Source organism: Thunnus maccoyii, chromosome 23 (assembly GCF_910596095.1).
Source record: "Thunnus maccoyii chromosome 23, fThuMac1.1, whole genome shotgun sequence".
NCBI classification, from domain to species: Eukaryota; Metazoa; Chordata; class Actinopteri; order Scombriformes; family Scombridae; genus Thunnus; species Thunnus maccoyii.
Genome location: NC_056555.1, coordinates 22429996 through 22451649, shown reverse-complemented (window position 1 = coordinate 22451649; position 21654 = coordinate 22429996). Strand labels below are relative to the sequence as shown.

Sequence of the window (21654 nt, the reverse complement as noted above, 5' to 3'; positions counted from 1 at the left end):
ACAGTCCTCCACTGCTTTTCTTTTGAATGTTCCTTATGTGTCCCATAAAAGTACCGGTGAGGATGCCTTCTGTTTTCGGCTGGACCAGCCAATGACCAGCCCTTTAACCCCGAATGTCTGCCTGTCATCGACTCACTGAGTGATGAAGTTACACCATTGGTCGGCTGGCCCAGTGTTGGAGTTTCCCCACTAACTGTTGATCTTTCAAAACAAATCGGCACAAACTATTTCTATTACATCCTCAGGGGGCTCCGAAACTGACAGTAGCACCGACCAACAGATACAAAGAAATGCAACGGATTCATTTTACCAGCCTGCACAGCAGCTAGCAGCTAGTTAGCATGGCTAGCATCGTTAGCATAGCCGTGCCATGCTGTGTGTAGCCCATAGACTGTATAAAAATTAAGTGTAGCTGAAGTGTTTTTGGTCTAACAGTACCATGCTGAGCAGGTGACAGGTGTGTTTATACAAAGTCACACAGCTGACGGACTGTTAGCCTAGCATGCTAATCCTACAGAAACATATGGTCTTAACCATACAGACATCCGCAGATAGAAACAGATGAAAGAGCGGGGGAAGTTCACAGATAATTACAATAGTTATAATTAAAATTAAAATAAGCTCTCTTTCAAATCAGACATCTATAACCTGTGGAACACACTGCCTCTGGATAGCAGAATGGCGAGCTCTGTCATTATTTTTAAAAGGAAATTAAAGACTTATCTTTTTAATCTGGCTTTCAATTTTAATTTGGAGTAATGTTAGTAATGCCTTAGCTTTAGTTTTTAAGTTTTAATCATTGGTTTTCATTTTATCCCTGGTGTTTATTTTATTGACTTTCATTGTATTTTGTGGTATTTTCAAAACTGTATTGTTTTTTGTAATCTTAAAACTAGCAAAATTTTATTTATTGTTGTCTAGTTTGCTTTTATTTATTTTGTTTATCTGTCTTGTTTTAATCTTGGACTGTGAAGCACTATGGGCTGTGTGTTTGTATGAAAGGTGCTAAATAAATAAATAAATAAAGTCGAGTTGAGATAAGTTTGTGATGTTAACCAGGTCTTTCAAAAAGCAATGAATAACAGATTTAAACAGTTTGTTTGGGATGCAGTCGAGAGAGGTGGAGGATTTAAGCTCTTGTACTCCTTCAATAAGGTTGTGAAAATTTAAGGGCTGGAAGTTGCACATTAAGATTTTTGTCATATACTGAGGGGAAGATAGTGTAGATGAAATGGGGAAGATAGTGTAGATGAAATGTTGTGAGAGTCAAAGTACTATTTCTAATCTGACAGACTTTGTCCTGAAAGAAAACTCATTACATTTGTTTGAGGAAGGGAATTCTGAGGGAAGTGATCTTTTTGATTCAATCACTTTATCAATAGTGAGGAACAGGAAAGAAGTCCCGTTTTGATTATTGGCAATTAACTGTGAAATGTAAGACTGTCTGGAACATTTTATGTCATTGTTATGAGAGTAGATTGCATCTTTATAAATTTCAAGATCAACCTGCAGATTATTTTCAGACAGATTCTCTTTTGCATCCTCACATTCTCAGAATTCCCCCAGAGTGATGAATGGTGCCTACATATTCATTTACTTTTCACTGGTGCAACTTGGTCTAAAATTTGTAGCAATGTAGCAGAAACGTAGCAGGAAAATGTAGAAGAAAAAGCGTTTACCATGTCATCACAAGAAGACAAAGGGGGGTAAGGTACACTCGAGATACTCCTGGATAAACATGTTAGTGTTTTCATCAATGTGATACTTCTGAACTAATTTGTTAATTTTGGCTCATTCACAGTTACAACACAGGTTAAAAACTATACAATAATGATCAGAGATTGCAACATCAAACACAGCTGTTATGGCGACATCACAACGTTTGGAAAGCACTACATCTAATGTATGACCCAATCTGTGAGTAGAACAGGAAACATGTTGTTTAAAATCAAAATTTATCAACCAACACTTAAATTTCAGCTCTTCAGTGTTACAGGAGATGTAGAAGTTAATGCCAGTGCAAGATATTGAAAGGATGGATTGTGACAAAAAGAAAGAGGTTTACGTTTTCAAAAGTCATTATATAAAACTGCAACCCCTCTATATTCTCCAGTGGACCTAGGGCAATGCAGGAAGCTGTAGTTGGGGGATAAGACCTCAATAAGTTCCTTATACCCAGTTTGATCAAGCCAAGTTTCTGTTAGCAGGACACAATCCAATTTATGAGAGGTAATCATATCATTTATAATGAAAGATTTTTTAAGCTAATGATCCATTTAATAAGGCCGTCTTTAAAGCAGAAGGCAAAGTCAGAGTGATGGGCTGAAATCTAGAGGGCGTTATGTCTATAAGACATCTGGCAGGTCTCTAAGGTTTAATTATATGTGTGGTGTTGTAACTAGATCTATGATTCACTACTACACTAATGATGTTAATGAACTTTTAATACCAATAGGGGATGAACTCACAGTCTGTCAGGAGATGATGCCTTTGCAGGATTGAAGAGTCAGCTCAATGTTCATGGATAATAGGTGTGATCCTGTAATGTTTGGATGAAGAAGGTCATGCCTGAAAGGTTCAGGAAGGTCACAAAGTTGTCTACAAAGGGGATGTTCATAGTCCTACAGTAACCTTTAAGCAAGGTGCGACGTTGTCTCACACGGCTGAATTTGACATCACCAAACATGGGGGAGGAAGAGGTCCTGAAATGATGACCTGCTTGCTAGTATCAAGTAGTGTGTCCACAAGACTGATGAAATCCCTCTTCAGTGTTTCTGATTCTTGGTGTTTTAAATAGTTTATTCCTGCATCTAAGACCAAAGCAGAAGCTGATTGTGTGTCCAGCAGTTTTGCTTCACTGTTTGACGTCCTTTACATTCTCACAGGGGTAGCAAGCAGTGTGTCCGTTGGTTACTGAGAAGTATCTGACCATGGATGTTCCCACCATGAGCACAGATGGTCTGTGGGGGAGGGGAGGGGGGTGCCAGGGGATTCTCCGTACCCGAGCCCTTCATGACATCCACGTGCTCTGAGGTTCTTTGTGGAGCCTCCTGACCCCTACTGCACAGTGGTCGGGCAGAGAAATTAGCCAGCGACTAAATGCATACCAGGTGAGTTAACGTCCTTGACACCGGTGGTCTTGGCGGAGAAGAGGGCTCATTAGACGGAGGCAGCAAGGATGGAGGGCAAAGGTGCTGGACCAGTGGGGGAAATACCGATTAATCCATTGTGCTGAGTGTGTTTGCCAGCTGACGGTGACAAGGTGAAGGTAGATGAGACGAGTGCAGACCACCCTTGCCGACCATAGTCTAAGGCTGGTTGTGGGGAAGCTTTGGCTTCACTTCTATCTGAGGCTCCAGTGGTGTTAAAGTGGAGCTTAGGGAGACCTTAGGCCTGGCACGCAGATGAAGCCAGGGATTGTCTGTCTGCATCTGAACCACGCCATAGCAGGGGGCAGTGGCATCCAGGTCTCCACGCTCAGCCAAATGTCAGCAGTGAGTCGATGTGCTTCTCTCCCTCTCAGATCTGGTGTAGCATGGAGATTCTCTCTGGAGCTCAGAGATCTCTTGACTGTGCCATTTGCAGTTTACATAGTCAGATGGCGAGGTGAGTGGAGCCATGCTCGAGGGGGCCATATTATACCCCTTTTAAACAAGCTAACACAGTTCCCTGTCTGTGTCTTAGTAAAATATATGTTTGAAGATACATCCACTTAATCCCAAAAATCCCAAAAGTCATCAGTAAACTGCTCTGGATCAGAGCAGAATCGGGTGTTTATTCCTCCAGATGATGAGATAGTAGCAACAGCAGCAGCAGCAGAAGAATCACAGGACTCTCTAGCTCTCTCTCCTCCAGAGCTGGCCGGTGCCCAGCAGCTGTCTGTCAGCAAGCAGCGGCTCTGTCCCCCAGTCCAGCCCCACGATACGCCCAAATATTATGGGAAAAACATGGCAGGCTTCAGGAAATTTAGTGAATGGAGACTCAGATAGAGGTATAGACAGGAGGGGTGGTACAATTTCAATGAGGCCCCAAGTGACGTAAGAGCTTGTTGAATCACAAGAGAACAAGGTTGTCTTATTTCACACTTTGTGTGCACATCAAAGACCCCGATACATATGCACAAGCACTGAAAAAGTGAGTTTTATCATAATATGGCCCCTTTAAAAAACTAGCTTTCGCTAAAGCTAGCTTAGCTAAAGTTAGCATGCAGCTGTCAAAGCAGCAGTCAATAGCTGCAAACTTAGTCCGATCGACATAATAAATAGTTAAGAGTCAGTGAAATCAGTTAGAAGTAGTTAAGATCGATCTAAAACTAAAGTTTCTTAAAAAGTAAGATCGATCGTAAAGTCAAAACTACTTAAAAAACACACCTGCACTGCCCAATGGATTCACATTAGCGCGCCGACGCTGCACACCGCAGGTGGAGATTGGATCCTGTTGTATGTAATGTAGAAGAGAAATGCTCAATTACGCCTGTGTGTGTGTTTGTGTGTGTATGTGTGTGTGCACTATGCTAATAATTCCATGGAGGGTCGAAGCAATCAAAAACCTCTCACTTTTAATCAGCGTCATGCAGAGTGAGCAACACACACACACACACAACTGTTGTAAACCAGTTTGACAACTCCAGTATGGTGAAACAACACATCACACAGACACACACACACACACACACCTGACAAATTAGAAAAATAAATGAATGTAGAAAGCTGCATGTGAATGAATAAGAGAAAATGAACAACACACACATATATGCATGTTTAGTTCACTTTCACACACACATGCACACTGCTGTGAAGATAAATGAGAAAACAAATGACAGGAAAGACAGATACACCTATCAAAGAAAGGAGAGAAGAAATCTGTTTTACATTTGTACGGTGAGCCGTCACACACACACACACGTTGTACACACACTTTGGAGCGCTCTGTTGGTCTCTTTTCTGGTCTCTGATGTGATCTGGCTCTGCTGCTTTCAGCTCATAACAGAGAAGCGGGAAATGAGCAAGAAAAATGCATGAAAGAGAGAAAGAAAAGACACAAAAAGACAACAAAATAAAAGCTAAAACCACTGATATAAGAAAAACTAAGTTGCTATCTTTAAGCTTCTCATCTGCTCCTCAGAATCAATACCTGCCTTTCACCCAGTTTCTTCAGCAACCAGCCTCTGCTCTCATATGCTGAGAGACATCAACCAGATGTCATCGATCCAAGTGTGGGGCTCTGAGGACGACCTGCCACCGGCCGGGGCTGCTTAAACCATGAGGAGGTAGATTTTATTCATAGTGTCTGACCTGTTGGCTGCATTAGTGACAGACTGAAGCCTTCATCCAGAGGACGAGCAGCAGGGTTGAATCCGTCAGATCAACCTGACACTCAGGTGAAACAAGTACATTTACTCCAGTACTGTACTCAAGTACAATTTTGAGGTACTTGTACCGTACTTGAGTATTTCCATGTGATGCTACTTTATACTTCCACTTCACTACATTTCAGAGGGAAATATTGTACTTTCTACTCCACTACATTTATTTGACAGCTTTAGTTACTTTTCAGATGAAGATTTGACACAATGGATAATATAACAAGCTTTTAAATTACAACAAAATACAAATTACACATTTCACATGTCTATGAGTTGTTAACAGCTCCACCAAATAGTGATTTTTCCCTCTAAACTTCTCACATGCTTTCATTTCAATAAATGTTCAAATGATCCAATATTTCAGCAAAAATCAAAGATTAGAGAAAAAGTCTAAAAACTGAAAACAGATTTGTGTATCAGAACTTTGTTTTTTCTTCTTTCCTCTCCCATTAATCATCTCACGACCCCTCAGATTTATCTACTGACCCTTTGGAGGGGCCCCGACCCCTAGGTTGGGAACCACTGGACTAAACTAGCTAATTAGTATTAATAAATCTCATATATAATAATATATCAGTCAGAAGGACTAAACCACTACTTTTACTTTAAAACTTCAACTATATTTTGCTGATAAAACTTTTGTATTTTTTTTTATTAAATATTTCTATACTTGTGCATTATTGGTACTTTACTACTAAAGGATCTGAATACTTCTTCCACCACTGTCTACCAGTACTCTCCCTCAAAGGGATAAAAAAAACACTGCTTTCTGTTTAAACACCCAGAAACTCAAGGTCAGGCGTTTGCGGTAGTGTTGGGAAGGCGATGATGTAATTACCAACTTTAAATGTTTCCAGAGGGAAGCGATGAGTTTATCTGCATCATCCATAAGAAGAGCTGAAGACTTGAGACTTGGACCCGAGTCAGACTAAAGGATTTACTTTTTAATTCTTTATTTTATGTGTTAAAAATATATGAAAAAAATCCCCCAGACAGTGTTACGTGATCACAGTTGGAGCTCTTCTACACTGTGAGAAAAAAAGTTATTTCACAGAAATTTACTGTATTATTTTACAGTTTTTTTTGTTTTTTCTACATTAAGTGTAAATGCCATAAAAACACAGTAAATTATTTTTATTAAAAATATTCAACATAAAATAAAGGCTGTAATCTGTAAATGAATATAATGGAATATTAACACCAACGTTGTTGTTGTTCAGGCACTTTTAAGAGCATGATACATATTTTCTGTTTTTGTATTCTCAGGACAAGGCTTGCTGAGGCTCATTGCAGAAGATCACAGCTATCGTTGGACTTCTGAAAGGAAGTGGGTGACTTTCAATCTACCATATGAACTTGAGGCTTTTTTTAGCATGCAGATTCACATCTGTATGCTAATACTGATTATGTATTAGCTTACTTGTTTGTTTCTGGAAGGAAATTAGCTCCTGTTTCAATTTAGCCCCTATTTCCATGGCCAAGGAAAGTTCAATCAATATTTGTCAGAGGCGAGTCGCAAGTTTGAGGACTTGCGACTTGGTTGACTAACGCTGATAAGACTCTACTTGACTTTGACTTGAGGCAGATGACTCGAAAAGACTTGACAGTTTTTCAGTTAATCCTTTTTTAAAAGGATACTGACAAATATCAACTACTGACAACTTTAATCAGTGTTGTCCCTTTATATTATATTATATTATTTTTATATTATGTCTCTAATATTATTCCACGATGCAACAGACTGTTCAATTAAAGAAGCTTCTGGTAAGAAAGAGCTTTCCATTACTGTATTATCAAGCTTCAGTCCTTAAATCTTTGTCAGAAGTGGGATTTGAACCCACGCCTCCATTTGGAGACCAGAAGCCTTTTGCTCAGTATACTCAGTAAGCTTTAGAGACTTAAGTCTGGCGCCTTAGACCACTCGGCCATCCTGACAACTGTCTTGTAGTCAACCACAGTCAGTGTGGACTGCTAGATTAGCTAGAAGCAGTAATTTGGATCAACGATGTAGGATTTCAGCAGCTTTCTCCCATAATTGTCAAACTTCTTCTGGACAGCCCAAATTTGTATAGTATAGAAGAGTTTAAGACACTAAATGATTATATCTCCCAAAAAGTTATCCTTCTGGTCACACACGGATAAGGAGAAGCTTTTCACCGCTGAAGAAAGGCAGCTTTCTATCTTGTAAAGCTAAAGGCATGAAATCTGTGTCAGGAGTGGGATTTGAACCCACGCCTCCATTAGGAGACCAGAAGTCCCTTTGCTTAGGAAGGAGAGGAGCCTTGAGTCTGGCGCCTTAGACCACTCGGCCATCCTGACAACACATACCACATGTGAACCATAATGATTCTAATAGCTCAGTACATAAAAAGCACCAAGTCTACATATTCTTGAATAATTCAATACAGATATACTACTCCTGATGCAGAGAAAATCAAATTTCAAACATACCTCTGATTGTTGTACAAGAGGCAATGTCACTCAGTCAATTTGATCCTGCAGGAACTGATTTAACAAAAAATATGAAATAATTTGTGTTACAGTCCTAATTGCTAATTATTCCAGTTAACAAGGACTTTACAATGAAATGCTTAAGTGACTTTTTAAGTAGAAAATGTAAATATTTATCTGACTTACCAATACAATAGCTGCTTCCCAGTGAGTGAGGTGATTTAGTCCTCGATGTGCACAAAACACATGAATACGAACTTTTGATTAGTTTACAAAATAACAGTCAAGTCAAAACGTCAAAAATGTAATATGGACAGGGTTTGAAGTAGAGCTACAATGTTTAATTGATAAAAATTGATCAGTAGAAAATTAATCAGCAATTACATCTTAATTTTTTATAATTGTTTCACAAGAAAAAAATGCCAAAAATGTGTTGGTCCCAGCTTCTCCAAAAAGGCGGATTTGCTGCTTTTCTTTATGTTACATCACTGCAGATTGAATATCTCGGGTTTGGGAGACAAGACAAGACATTTGAAGAAGTTCCCTTGGGCTTCTGCAAATGACACCAAAATTGGTGTATTTTCTTACTTTGACTTTTGAAACTGAAAATGTTTGCCTACAACAACTGAAGAACTGAAATCCCTCACCAATAAAAAAGTTTCCAGTTAAAGGCCAGTCTCCACTCCAGATGAGGTAACCAGTTACTGGAGCGGTAGCGCCGGGGGAACCCTCGGGTATTTAAGCTAATAAAATTAAACTTGAGCCTAAGAGGAAAGAAAAATGATAAAAGATGTTAACTTAAAATATATGAAGGACTTAGCATACAAACATACAGTATGTTCAATAGTAACACAGTTCAGTATTCACTGGTTGAGTCAAGCTATTTATATCCAAAACAAAACTATTTAGCTGTTACTCGTAGTGATTGTCATTCACTCAGTCACTTTCTCAGTCATTCACTCGCTCATTACAAACTTTTATAAACACACACTTGGACAGTCTGGTTACAACTTGCATTAGAGGGACTTTTTTTTTTTAAATGTAAAAAACCAATTTAAAAAAACCAAACAGGCACTGATATAAGATGCAGTTATTTGGTTACAATAATGTGGTGAGCATTAGTACATGGCAACAATTACAGATGTACTGTACCAAACCATCAGATTCTTAGGCTACAGACATACACCCACTAAAGCTGTCCCATTGTTCTTTAACCATATCGTTTTTCCAGTTCAATCCAGCATGTTTTGACATGCAACAGTTAGAGGAGCATATTGATATATTTTGTTTAATGTCTATTTGTGTACAATGTTCAGACAGACTACACTACTTGTTTAAATATTTACGTTTTAAATGACTTTTGAATGTTTAATTACCTGAATGAACTCCATGCATTGTTCTGTTACTTTATAATTGTGTACAAATGTTTAGCATCATTCATGTATAATGTTAATAAAGTGAGACACGGTTTGAAAGAAATACCTTAACATTTTATAATTTGTCTTGACATTTGAAGTCACAATTCAAACGGCTGTTTATTCACTGTTGTAAATACTGTCTGAGTAATTATGTCAAGTAACAAGGTTTGTGGAAAAAGATATTTAAAATTTAAACTCACTGTTAGCAGTCAGTTAATTAAACACAGCAGTCCGACCTGACGTTTTTGCTGCGCTTATTTTATGTACTGCATTGCTCTGCTAGTGTCTTTGATAAACCAAATCTACCCAACAGTGACATCTCACCACCAGTCGGACTCCCAGTGGCACATTTCTTCAGTCATACTGGTACAAACATGCTCCATCTTAAAGCAAGTCTCAGGTTAAAAAAATGAGCACATTTCCACACTAACTTCTAACCTTTGTATCCAGGAAGGCTCGTAGCATGTTTACAACAAGGTGGTTGACTAACAAAACATATAAAGAACTAACTGCATCATTGTTTTATGTCCCCAGAGAACCACGTGCTAGAGGATGTGAATAAGTGTGTCATCACTCTGCAGGAGAAAGATGTTGACGGTTTGGTTGACAGTAATACACAATTTACTGTTAATTTACACTGCTTGTAACAGTATTTTGCTGTAAAAGTAGAAAATAACAGTTTTGTGCTCTATTTATAAAGGCACCTACAAACTGAATTTCAGCATGACACTGATTTTGCAGTAAATTAATGGAAAGGGGGAAGGAAGCAGTTCACTGCGGCTGGTCCTGTTTTTCTTAGGGGGAAGTACAGGAACGGTGGCCAAGGCACTACTTACCAAATGCAGGGTTGCCATTAATTTATTGCAAAATCAACAGTGTCATGCTGAAATTCAGGTTGTTGGTGCTTTTATAAATACAGCATAAAACTGTTATTCTCTACTTTTACAGAAAAATAGTAAGACTTAGTAAGACTTCTAGTGTAGTGTGCGCAACCCAGGCTTTAAACGCACAATATGTAATTTCAGCCACTAGGGGACTCTCAACCAAAACAATAAAAAAAAGACGGCGTGTGATGACGGTGTGAAGTAGCAAGGGATCATGGGAGTTGTTGTCTTCGTTGTTAAATAACCAGCTTCACCGGGATAGGATTACTCCAGTGTTAATCAGTCGGGATGTTTTTACCCACAGAGGTCTCCTCCTCTCCAGAACAAACGGACCCGGAGATTCCAGGTAAAAACACTGAATGAAGATGTTTCGCCTAAAAAATCAGTGTTTCTCCGACGATGTACGGCGACCACCGGACGTCCGGTACGGGCTGTTAGCCGAGCTGCTGCTAACACTTGTTCGGTTTATTTCTCTTATAACGTTAGATCCAGAGGTTCGGCCGGTTTCTCCCGGGAGCCGAATTATCCGCAGAGGTCTCCCCATCTCCAAAAACAAACATACTTGCAGATTAAAATCGTTATAAATACAAATTAAAGCTGTTTCACCTAAAAAATCAATATTTCTCCGACGATGTTTGGTGACCACCGGACTTCCTGGAGGGGCTGTTAGCCGAGCTGCTGCTAACGTTTGTCCAGTTTATTTCTCTGATAACTTAAGATCCAGACGTCCAATGACTAAAATCCCTCTTCCGGCTAAAAGATATAGTTAAAAATGACCTAAATTTATCATGAAAATGTGGCTTAAAACTGAATAAAAGTCAATTTATAACAGTTTGTGTGGAACAACGACAACGCCGATGTATTATCTTGTATGTGTGTAAGTTACTCTTTGGTAGACGCCATTGTAGCGGACAAACACAGCGCCGCCGTATGCATCTGATGCGTGTTTACTCTTTGGTAGAGGAGGTATGACACCATTGACATGCGACCAAATGAAACGGTCCGTTACTTTGATTAAATTACAGATTTCTCTGGGCTTGAAAATTGTTGGAAACATTTGGGATAATGTAAGTACACAACTCAACAACATATATAACATAGGACTAGTTTTTTTTAGACATTAGTGGTATTTAAAACGATTTACATAACTGTTAGCGGACACATTTATTAGCTCTGGACAGGCAATTATTTCTAATGTTTAAAGACAAACTAACGCTTTGATGTGTCACATTTGATGTGTCAAATGTCTGTAAAGTTCGGGTCTTACAGTAGATGTGAAGTCAGGGAAACAAATGTACAAAATCTCCCACAGCTCACGTCTGATGTTTAACGGCCAAAAGCAGAAATGTGTTTTTACTTGTATATTTAATAATTGATCCCCAGAGATAAAGCTGAGCCTTCTGACATATGCTTCATGAACAAGCTTCATTAACACTTATTGTAACACTTTAATTTTCTAAAATTATAAGCGTAATAAAAACAAAAAGATGATTTTTAAGCTTCTTTCCACTTTTATTCAAATACAAATACAAATAATTTTGCTTTCAACAAATACAGATACAAATACAAATACTGGGCCCTCTGCACATCCCTAATATGTAGCTTACAGTCCACCAGCATATTTTTTGCTGCTGTTAAAACCCACTAGCTTTGTGCTAACTATTGCAACCGGAGGAAGTTCCTCTTCTTCTACTACTTCTGCTTCAAAACTCTCACTGTACTCAAAGGCACAACCTGGTGGCAGAAGTCATACAACATATCCACACACATTAATACTGCATAAAATACAAAATTAAAAACAACATGTTAGATCAGATTATTTATTTTTGTTCACTTAGTTAATTAATGTGAAGTTAATTTATAAAGTTAATCAACCTGCATAATTCGTTAGTGTTATGTTGACATTCCAAATTATAGTTGATTTAAGTAACTTGGCGTTTAGTTAATCTATTGTCTAAATTCCCAGTTTACACACACACAAAAAACTGTTCAGTGATTATATTTAGAACTGGGAAAATGTTTTTTTTTACTTCACTGTCTTTAAAAATAGCTCTGCCATGACGCCTGAAACGTCTCCACTATTACAATGAACAACTCACTGAGAAGGATGTGCAGCTGACAGTCAGTCAGGTGGATCTCGGAGGCTGTCGGCGAAACGCTGCGTCCCTAGAACGGCGTGATTGACAGACTGAGGATCTACCGCTGTGATAAGCTGGAGCAGTGTCTCATCAGACCACATTGTTGACCACAGCTGATCCTCCCGAGTGTTGTGTCACTAAAGTTGACAGTGATGTGACAGCTGGAGGTTGAACACTTGTGTAATATTAAACAGGTACCACTTTCTACTAAGGCACCGGTTTTAAGGGTTTAGAAGCATGAATTAATGGTTAATAAATCATGTATAAGCCATTAATAAGCATCATTTCGGGGTTGCCAGGTTATGAAAAACCCCTCCTTTCCATACCACCATAACAACTGCATTATCTAATTCTATCTCTTATACTATCTAAAACTGCAGACTTTAATTATTGTCATTAATGACTTATTACCTGGTGACTGAGAAAATGTGAAACACTAACCCTTGATTAATGATTCATATATACTGATAAATGATTATTAATTATTAATAACTTTCTGATAAGTCATCAGGTCTTAAAGGATGAGTTCACTATTTTTCATGTGTGTTTTAAAACAACAGTCAGAAGCCTAAATGAACATGAAACATGTTTTTCTTGCTGTAATCATTCCTCCTGTTCATACTGACCGTTAGAAGATCCCTTCATAATAAACTTACAATGGAAGTCTTCTGTGCAAAAAATGTATTTAAAAGTTTATCTGAAGCTAATATGAAACTTCAGCGTCCAAATGAGTCAAATCAAGTAGATATCTTTCAACGTTACAGTCTTTTTAGTGCCAAAGTTCCTCTTTTTGTTACTATACTTCCACCTGCAGCTCAACAGGGAAACACAAAGAGGGAATTTGATGCTAGAGAGACTGTAAATAAATGTTAATAAATGGATTTTATTTATCAGGATGATCTGCAGCCCTTTCCAGAAGGTAATTGGTTGAACAGTACATTGAAGCTGCCTTCATAAAGAATTATATAAAGCCAGTGGTGGAAGAAGTATTCAGATCCTCGGGCCCCTCCGAAGGGTCATCAGATAAATCTGAGGGGTCGTGAGATGATTAATGGGAGAGGAAAGAAGAAAAAACAAAGTTCTGATACACAAATCTGTTTTCAGTTTTTGGACTTTTTCTCTAATCTTTGATTTTTGCTGAAATATTGGATCATTTGAACATTTATTGAAATGAAAGCATGTGAGAAGTTTAGAGGGAAAAATCACTATTTGGTGGAGCTGTTAACAACTCATAGACATGTGAAATGTGACCCCGACTACACACTGCTTTTTGTAAGACGTCAAAAGACAAAAAGGTTGGAAACCACTGGTTTCATCTTTAACAATGTGTTGTATTTTAAAAGCTTGTTATATTATCCATTGTGTCAAATCTTCATCTAAAAAGTAACTAAAGCTGTTAAATTAATGTAGTAGAGTGGAAGTATAAAGTAGCATCACATGGAAATACTCAAGTAAAGTACAAGTACCTCAAAATTGGACTTAAGTACAGTAAATTTACTTTCCAGCACTGGATAAAACAAATGTTACGGTGGTGTATACTTATCAGAAAGTGGTACCAATAAACATAATGCTGAGAGTCAAAAGTCCGACTATGAAACAGAACTCTACACCGAACTACGCCACACGAACGCTGCGGCATTCAGCAGACTCTGTTTACATCAAACAGACCACCAATGATTCAGCTCAGCACAGAAACAGTGAGCCTGTGTTTGTTCTGTGTGTACTGACCACAGTATGTTCTGTCAGTCTCTGTCTGCATCTACGTCTCTTTCATGTAGCGTGACTATGAATGATGGATGGATTAGTGCTTTCAAGGAATTTGAAATATTGATGTTTGGGTCTCTGTGTGTTCAGCTTTAAGTCTGCTCTCCCTCTGACACGTCTCTCTCTTTTTTTTATTTCTCTTCTGCTGCTGCTGCTGCTGCTGCTGCTAGATTGGTGTCAAGTGCAGAGACCACACACACACACACACACACACGTACACTTTCTTCCTAACAAGTGATACACATTCATTACATTTTCTGCCCACTGTGTGTGTTCCCTGCACTTGACACCAATCTACCCTGAGGCAGAAGAGTGTGCCGCCCACTTAGATCTCTCTCTCTCTTCCTCTTCCTCTCTCACTCACTCTTTCTCTCCCGCTGTCTTCCACCTTGATCCAGTTGGCTGAAATAGGACTCTAATTGGATGTGCAATATCAGAGAGAATGTGTGTGTGTGTGTGTGCTGAGAGAGAGAGAGAGAGAGAGAGAGAAAGTGTGTGTGTGTTCACTTTTATCCAATAAAACAAACTAATATTATAAAGCTCCGCTAGTGGCCCCTGGAGGCAACAGTGTTCATGACACCCGACGTTATGAAAGTGTCAGCATGTCGGACAGAAGAAACAACACGCTGATGATTTTATTAGTCCTGTGGGTAAATATATAAAGTTTTCCTGCTGGTCATGCAGTCATTGAAATGAGAATGGTTCTTGGGAGCCTTAATTTGCACGTTCAGTTTTTCAACTTTAAGCCGACGCCATGATGTCACTTCCTGTCTGTAAGTCAGCGCAGTCTCTCGTTCAGCGTTTTCCTCTGAAAACATGAAGCTGGACTTTACTTTCTAGGACGACTCGGCTCCTCAACGGCAGCTGCAATCAGAAGATGAAACTGTCGTGATTTTAGAAAAGTTCAACGTTTTTAGTCGTGTGCACAAAAAAAACTACAACCCCCATGAAAAAACTACAACTTATGTCATCGTGGCGACTTGTCGTTCATCCGTATCCATAAAACTCACCGACGCTTTCTTCTAAAGTCGTTTAGAAAACACATCTGAACTCGCTGTGTCTCCTCCACTCGCTCATGGACTCCTCTGTCCAGCCGTGACGTTTAGCCCCTGAACACCGAGGGCTTATGGGAAATTGTGTTTGTTAAAGTCTGCTAATAAACTTAAATATTGAATAAACAACAACATTAGATTGTTTTTCAGAAAAACTACCGTCCTTATCTAAACATATGAAGCGATCCAGATGACATACTGTTGATAAAGGTTCTGTTTCCAGTAGGGGTGTGCCCGAATACAAATACGTTATTCTGCAAAGCACAAATAGTGGGGAAAATATTTGTTTCATACAAATATTTTAAAAATTATTTGTTTTCAGGGGAATAAAAAAAACAAAAAAAACATGTCAAATACCAGCGTGCAGGTCGGTTACATCACTATTTCATTTCTCTGTCCTCTGCTCCGCTGGTACGTCTGTCAGCAGGTCTCAACGAGGGGAGTCACATCCACCTGCTGCATGACGCACATTTCCTAATTTGGACATCACTCCCGGAGTTGGGGGTGTGCTCCCAAGGGAACACTACATGAACACTTATTGTAACACTTGAATTTTCTAAAATTAAAAGCCTAATAAAAACAAAAACAGGATTTTTAAGCCTCTTTCCACTTTTATTCGAATACAAATACAAATAATTTTGCTGCCTCAACAAATACAGATACAAATACTAATACCGGGCCCTCTGTACATCATTAGTTTCAAGGCTGCATAGTTACACATGTTAATGAGGTTTTCCTTCTTCTGGAGCAGAACCCAGAACTTCCAGTTGCACTTCAGCTCTGAATATCATTAGCGTCGACTCAAGCTCTTTTCAGACAGAGGATACGTAACGTCACTGGATTCATTAAGCTGTTAAACTGATGGCTTTTTGTCATTTAGACAGAGGTGACTTTTATGTCAACGTTCCTTATGGCTTTATTCAGACATGATGAAGATGAGTTAAAAATGATACGATAGGACGGTTCGCTGACAGGATGCATCACTGATGGATTTTAAAAAACGTATTTTCTTTGCTGTTGAAACCTTAATTAATGGCCATCGTGAGTGTGAAGGATGCTTTCACCCGCTCCTCACAGTGAATCCACTGACATCAGCATCAATGTCACCGTTTAATGTCATTAGAGAGCAAATTCTGCCGCCTGTTTTATGAAGCATCGGATGACATTAAGTTTCTTCTTTCTCCTTTTTAATTCCTATTTACACACATGCTGCGTGTACAATATGTAAAGTGTTTCGATGGGTATTCATCAGTTGGCGTGAACATAGACAGAGAGGAACATTTTGTCCTCATTTGCATGATATTATCATTCATAAATTTTAAATCCCTCGCTGGACTTTGAAGCCCAATTTGACATATTGGCCAAACCGTGTATTACAACGTCCGGGTTCATCACGTGATGCACGTTGGCCCAAAAAGCATTTTTCCTGCATGCAACTGTCAGTGAATACATTTTCCTGAGTGTAACTTGTTTTATTATCAGAATTTGATCCATTTGGTCCAATAACATTTGGAAAGTCTAGAGAGCCTCATGATTACAATATTTGTTTCTATTCAAGTGAGCGACGATGTTCATTTGGGCTCCTGACTGTTGTTTTAAGGCAGAACCCGTCCTTTATATACATCCATGGCATCACTGGTCAGTCCTGCCGGTCACTTCCTATCTATCCCACAATGCCTTGCAAAGTCCCATGAAAATGAATACATGTTCAGTGGTTCTTCACAGTAACACGTGCAGACACGTTCAAAAATCTTGAGGAAAATGTGAAAACCAGAAGAGCGGAGGCTGTTAAAGCAGCAGATTAATGCATATAGTTTAGGGATGATGTTCAACTATCACATATAGCTGTGATATATATACCTTTTGGCCATATAGTGTTTTTTTCTGTGAAGCAAAGTGCTGCATGAATAGACAGAGAGACTTCTATCACCATCGATCCTACAGCCTTCGCCTCTGGCTGGACGAAACATCGACTACTGAAGCGTCTAACAGAGAGATAAAAACTAGCAGTTAGCTTCACTGAACATGACTTAACTCATACAGACAGTGAACACTTACAATGTGCTTGTAAAACAACGTGTTTTAAAAGGAGACATTTACTGTTTAAAACACACACACACACACACATACACACATATATAATATATATATGGACACACATATTCTGAGACAGCTGGGCGTGAACGCGGCAATCGTCAAATTAATGGCTCATGTGATAGCCAATCAAACGCTTGGCAGGCCGTGTCAATAGCCAATCAAACAGCTGGCGGCGTGAATGTTGATGAGCTGGACTTCTGTCGGTGTCACATTGGTAACAGCGGGGGAACAGCTGACCTTCAACACATGACCAGACCAGTTAAATATCACATGCAGAGAACATGCTGATACTGGTTTGTTACCAAAAGGATCCTGAACTGACAGATGATGAAAAATAAATGAAAAGCATCTCAAATCCACTTCCTACATATCCCACATGTTAATATTAGGTTTAGTGTCATTTATTTACATGTAAAAAAAAAAAAAAACCTCTGTCAAGTGTTTTGGTTCATATAAACAATATAACATATATTTTAAAACTATCAAATAATAATAATTACTAATATTTTGTGAGTTCAGGTTGGAAAACTTGCATTGAAACACTAATAAAATGCAACTAAGCACTTTTAACTCACTGTTTGTTAACAATATAAAACCAAATATAAAACCATGGTAATAAGCTAGAACATGTTAAAAATGTCAGTAGTTGTGTTAATATCTAAACAAATGTGTTAAAAACTGTGACTAGCTGTGTTGATAACTGAGAATCGCTCGTTTTACTGTTTCACAATTGGAGTTCAACATTGTTTTTTAAAAACCACGAAGGTCTCCAAACCTTAAAGATCCCTTCCAGACCAGACGTGTATTAAGATATATATATATAATAATACTCTTCTCTGCTGGAACAATAATGTGTGTCTGATAATGGCGTCTCCTCCTTCACTGTAAAGTTCATTCTCAGTGTTTGTGAACTGGAGGCTTCACGTTTCCACATCACACTTGTGTAATTTGAACACTGGACCACGATCGGCTCCAAACTAGTTTTGATGTCACAAATCCTGCTCTTAGGTGTTAAACTGTAGATTTAAGTTGAGCTCAGAGAAACTTTCCTCCTTCAGCAGATGAAGGTGAAAACAAACTTCTACACAAACATCATTCTGCACAGAGAAGCTCAAACATGCAAGTGAAGCAACAATAATAAGCAAAACCCATGTTTGAGTGGAGGATGTTTTCACAAAAAAATCCATTGAAATCTATATTAACAACCCGTCTCAGTGCACCTTGTTGTTTCGCTTTATTCATTCGTTTTCAGCCATTCTTCCAAGCTGTTGGAAGTTTATATACAGAACATTAAAATCATCCTTTTCTTCAAAGATTCTGTTTACAATAGAAACATCAATGATCATAAATATAGACATTATAATCATCTTTTCTTTTTTTTTACAGTATGTTTTTAGCAAATAAATTCTTTCATCTCAACCTGTCAGTGGGTAAAATGTCAATTTATCAATACAAGAAAACAAATTCAGCCTCATTATTCAGACTAATGTTTCAAAACAGAGTTTATTCAAATCATTTCCATTAACTCCCAAACTGATTTCCATTTGTGTTTGAACTTGACACGTCCATCTATGAAACACATTTACAGCTCAAAAAATGCTTTTATTTGAGAACAAATAAGCCTGTTAATAAGTAACGATATGGGTTGATAAATGCTATTAGCGATATAAGGAAATCTCTAAATAAGCCTGTTTAAAACTGTTAATATTCATGTTATCTCGCCCCTTTCTGTCTGTCACAATCTGCCTTTCTCTCTCTCTCACGGAATAATTTCATCATTAAAAAAACAAACATTTCACCAGTGTGTCCTCCTCTCTCTCTCTCTCTCTCTGGTGTTGGTTTAGCTGTTGACACAATCACACAACGCGTTGCTCTCATGTTGGTGAATGACGTCCACAGATTATAGACTCACCTCTAATAGCGCCGCACTCTGTAATCTGTGGATGTCATTCACTAACATGGGGAGCAGCGCTGTGTGTGTGTTTGTTTGTATGTGTTTAGTTGCTGGAATCTGTCAATATTTCTCTTCCACGTCGCTCACACGGTCTGAGTGTCACATGTCAGTTTCTGTCTCGCTCTCTGATTGGTTTTCAAGTTGTTGCTCGACATCAGTGGCGGGAAAAAAAAGTCCTTAAATCCTTAAAAATACAGAAATATGACATTATCCTGATTCAAACTGTCACCCCAGACTGATGTCCAGTCTATCACAGGATGGACACCTATAGTATAAATACACAACCGTTCACCCTCATTCACACCTACCAGTCTCCAAATCACTGAACATGCTTCTTCTTAAGCTTTAACAAAAACAATTTCCTCTTGATAAAGTAATAAGACTAGAGGAATCTGGTTTGTAGGCAGACGCAGACAACCCAGATTACTGCGATGGTACTGAATCCCACTCAAAAAGCTTCAACTTCTGTCTAGAAATACTCAAGTCAATCGTTTTTTTCAATGAGTCATTTGTTTAAATTCAGTCTCTAATAAGTGTGCTGGTGGTCATTTTGGAAATTATTACTCCATTACTAGGTTTTGAAGAGTAGCTTTTAGGGATGTGCAGAGATCCCAGTATTTGTATTTGTATTTATTGAGGCAGCAAAACTATTTGTATCTGTATTTGTAATCGAATAAAAGTGGAAAGAGGCTTAAAAATCCTGTTTTTTGTTTTTATTACACTTTTAATTTTAGAAAATTAAAGTGTTATAATAAGAATTTATGAATAAACTACCTTATGAAGGAGGTCCCCACAACGTGTTTTGAACTGGAGTCTCCCAGATCATAGACGACTGCGCTGACTACTGAGCTAAAACTTTACTCATCACCTCTTTGCAGACAGACCTCTACCTATTTATACACCCATAACAGAGACAGCACAGCATGTAACGTGTAGGGAGGAACTTCAAAGGCGATTATCGCTTTGCATTTTTCATTTATTGCCTGTTTTTTACAACCTAACTTTGTGGAAAGGAGAAGGGGAACAGCAGGTTATGGAGAGTCCCTCGGGAGCACTTTGCATGTGTCAGTAGCTCAGCTTTATCTCTGGGGAACACCCCGAACAAATAACTTTTTAAAATATTTGTATGAAACAAATATTCATATAAAAAGCCACTATTTGTGCTTTGCCCAATAATGTATTTGTATTCGGGCACAACCCTAGTAGCTTTGATGTCTGCTGTGTGGGCGTTGATTGACAGCTGTGATTAAAAGTTGACTCACCTGCTGCTCTCCCCCCGGCTCCAGGACTCGCACTGAGTCACGCTATCGTTGCTAGCGATGGGTATTGAAAACTGGTTCTAAATTGACTAAAAACGATAACATTAATGCACATTACGTTATCTTCTGTGTGGAAGTGTTGAATTTACAGCTCACAGTAACTTAATACGATATAGTCTCTGGCTTTTGTTTTATATCTAGTGTCAGCGAAAAATGTTGCCAACATTAGATATCACCTGCTAACAACGTAGCACGCATTAGCTTGGAGGGCTTACTTGTCTTGTTTACTATATTACGTGATTGTCACTTTTTTTTCGCCATCTACCAATCAGTTGGTTGAAGAGTAGGTATTATTTCAGTCAATCAAGATTTCCTTCAGTTGACTACAACCCTAATCTTTATAAAAATAAGTCTGTAGTTATTCACTCAGGAAACAGTTAGCGTTGGGTTTAAGCACTTCTAATTTAACTGTTATGTTCATAAATACAAAACTGTTGAATCTTTTCACATCTTTTCATGTCGTCCCTAATTGTTGCAGTATTTCACTAAGTTTAATGTTACTTGAAGATGATATCTGCCCTGTTAGCACAATTTAGCTAAAGTAGCTAAAGTTTGCTAAAGTGCGCAACGCTCAGTGTTCCCAGTAAGCTAGCGTTAGCTCTGGTCCGAGGTAGCGAGGCGTGTTTCCAGAGTGTGAAAGGCAACATCCCTCACTCCTTATCTGGAAGGTCCTGGTGGTGCTGACCATAAACAGCAACTCTGGGCTTTAAACTGGCAATGAAACCAACAGGTGACGTCACACCTCGCCACGTCCATCTTTATATACAGGCTATGGATGGTGCATCACTGGTAAAACCACATTTAACACTTTAAAGTTTTGTAGAAAAGAGAATCTCTCTATTTTTCTTACTGTCGACATGTATGGAGCCAAACCAACAATGAAGTGATCTACTAAACAGGTATTGTGTGATATATATTATTCCTCTGTGCCGTAGACCTCCGTTGTTGTCCAGAAACTATTAAAAACACGTCAGTGAGCCACATCACTGCACTGGTTGACATGTTCCTCCGTTATGACGAGTTTGGTTAAGTTAGTTGATTTAAAAACGGCTCCAAAGACTAATAACAGCGATCACGTTTTCAGTCTTCAGAGAGTTGTTCTGTGTAAGGCAGACACCACTGCTGAAAACGCTGTCCATTCTTAGGCGTCCTTCTTAGCCACGTATGGTACAAGTGTACAATAACTTAGTCATATGTTTGGGCTAGAAAAAC

General features: G+C 38.6%; 1 protein-coding gene, 1 long non-coding RNA gene and 2 other non-coding genes across 4 annotated transcripts in view; 1 reads left to right on the top strand and 3 right to left on the bottom strand.

Moving 5' to 3' along the window:
- Positions 1–7081: 7081 nt before the first annotated feature.
- On the bottom strand, positions 7082–9186 carry LOC121890423. Its single transcript, XR_006093785.1, has 3 exons — positions 8464–9186; positions 8003–8043; positions 7082–7861 (listed from the first exon to the last, which is right to left on the bottom strand). It is a non-coding gene; the product is annotated as an uncharacterized LOC121890423 (long non-coding RNA).
- On the bottom strand, positions 7182–7300 carry trnal-uaa. The gene is made up of 2 exons: positions 7263–7300; positions 7182–7227 (listed from the first exon to the last, which is right to left on the bottom strand). It is a non-coding gene; the product is annotated as a tRNA-Leu (tRNA).
- On the bottom strand, positions 7574–7684 carry trnal-caa. The gene is made up of 2 exons: positions 7647–7684; positions 7574–7619 (listed from the first exon to the last, which is right to left on the bottom strand). It is a non-coding gene; the product is annotated as a tRNA-Leu (tRNA).
- Positions 9187–11164: 1978 nt separating the features above from the next.
- Positions 11165–21654, top strand: part of LOC121890471 (thyrotropin-releasing hormone-degrading ectoenzyme-like) — a 198157-nt gene continuing 187667 nt past the window's right edge. The window contains exon 1 of the mRNA XM_042402755.1: positions 11165–11185. The gene's annotated coding sequence lies outside the window, so the exon portion shown is untranslated. The remainder of the gene's footprint in view (positions 11186–21654) is intronic.